Raw genomic sequence first — 1,764 nt, 5'->3', positions numbered from 1 at the left:
AGGCCCTCGGATCGGCCCCGCCGGGGTCGGCCCACGGCCCTGGCGGAGCGCTGAGAAGACGGTCGAACTTGACTATCTAGAGGAAGTAAAAGTCGTAACAAGGTTTCCGTAGGTGAACCTGCGGAAGGATCATTAACGAGGACCGCCCGCCCGCGCGCGCGCGCCCGGTGTGGCCCGCGTCGTGGCGCGTGGCGTGTCGGCGACCTGCGCCCGGGGGGGAAGGAGGAGCCGTCTCTCTCGGTGCCGGCGGGCGCGGGGATCTTACCGGGGACGTCGGGGCGGTGAGCCGCGCGGTGGCGGTGGCGGCGGCGGCGCTGGGCGGTGACGGTGGCGGTTGCCCCCGTTCCCCGCCTCGGGGTGGCGTCGGGGGGCCTGGCCCCTCCTCCCCGCGGTGCCTCCTCGGGGGCGCCGCGTGGGGGGAGGGTCCCCCGCCGCGCCTCGGGGTTGGGGCTTGGGGGGGACTGGCAGCGTGGCCGGCCGGGTCGGTCGTCGTGCGTCCCTCGCTTCCCCTTCTCCCCTCCCCGCCCTCGGCCGGGGGGTGCTCTCTCCTCTCTGGCCTCCCCGCACCTCCCGTGTGTCTCGCTGTCGGCCTGCCGGGGGGAGCGCGAGGCGGGCCGCGTGTGTCGCGCGTCGAAGGGAGCGCGAGGTGGTGGTCGTGCCGTGCCTGTGGGGCCGTGGCCAGCGGGCCTGGCTTGCCGAGGCGTTGGTGGTGGTGGTGGTGGCGGCGGCGTGCCGTCTCTGGGGCTGTGTGCCGTGCCTCCGTCGGCTCTGGCGTGCCCGTCTCGAACCTCCGGGCCCCCCTTCCGTGGTCCGGGGGCGTGGTGGCCGAGCCCGGGGGAGGCTTCTGGCGTCCTCGGCCCCGTGTGGCTCGCCCCCCCTTCCCAGCCCTTGCCTTGCCTCGCCTGGCTGTGCCGCGGGCCCACGGCGGCCCCCCTCCTCCCCCTACCGCCGGCCTCGGCCACGTGTGTCCTCGTCCTGGCCTCTCCTCTGGCTCTCTTGCTCCAGGTACCTAGCGCGTTCCGGCGCGGAGGTTTAAAGACCCCCGGGGGCCTACGCCCTTCCACCCTGGGGTCGGGGTGGTGGGCCCGTGGGGAGTTGGGGCTTGGGGGGGTTCAGCCTCGGCTGTCCGCCCTTGCCGCTTCTCCTCCTGGCTCCGCTCCCTTGCCCTGGCCTGTCCCTCCTCCTCCCTCCACCTCGCCCGCCTCTCCCCTCACCCCGTCCCGACCGGTCGGGGGGCGTGCGCCTTCCCCCCCCCCCCCGTCGGCGTTGGTCTCGTCGTGGTGGTTCCGGCCACCCGTGCGGGGGCAGCGCCGGTGGGAGGGAGGGCTGTGGCGCCGCGCCCCCCCGCGCCGTGCCCGGGGAGGGGGTGGGTGGCCGGCGGCGGGTCGGTGGTGGTCGGGGTTGGGTGGCGGCGGGGCTTCGGGGGCGGGAGCCCCCTGGGCGCCTGTGGGGTGCGTCTGCGCGTCAGACGCGCGCCCCGTGTGTCAAACCCATCCGGCCCCGCCAGTGTCTGGTTGTCGTTTCGAGTCTGCCGGCCGGCCTGAGGCAACCCCCTTCCCCTCACCGGGTCGGGGACGGTGCCGTGCCTCGCAGCAACGTTCAAGAAACTCGTACGACTCTTAGCGGTGGATCACTCGGCTCGTGCGTCGATGAAGAACGCAGCTAGCTGCGAGAATTAATGTGAATTGCAGGACACATTGATCATCGACACTTCGAACGCACTTGCGGCCCCGGGTTCCTCCCGGGGCTACGCCTGTCTGAGCG

General features: G+C 73.9%; 1 non-coding gene across 1 annotated transcript in view; it reads left to right on the top strand.

Annotated features, from left to right (window-relative positions):
* Window positions 1-1,614: 1,614 nt before the first annotated feature.
* Window positions 1,615-1,764, top strand: part of LOC131479309 (5.8S ribosomal RNA) — a 153-nt gene continuing 3 nt past the window's right edge. Inside the window, exon 1 of the ribosomal RNA XR_009244810.1 lies at window positions 1,615-1,764. This exon is cut by the window's right edge and continues 3 nt beyond it. This is a non-coding gene — a ribosomal RNA (5.8S ribosomal RNA).

Source organism: Ochotona princeps, unplaced genomic scaffold, assembly GCF_030435755.1.
Source record: "Ochotona princeps isolate mOchPri1 unplaced genomic scaffold, mOchPri1.hap1 HAP1_SCAFFOLD_4962, whole genome shotgun sequence".
Lineage (NCBI taxonomy): Eukaryota > Metazoa > Chordata > Mammalia > Lagomorpha > Ochotonidae > Ochotona > Ochotona princeps.
This window is presented reverse-complemented; position numbering and strand designations above follow the sequence as displayed.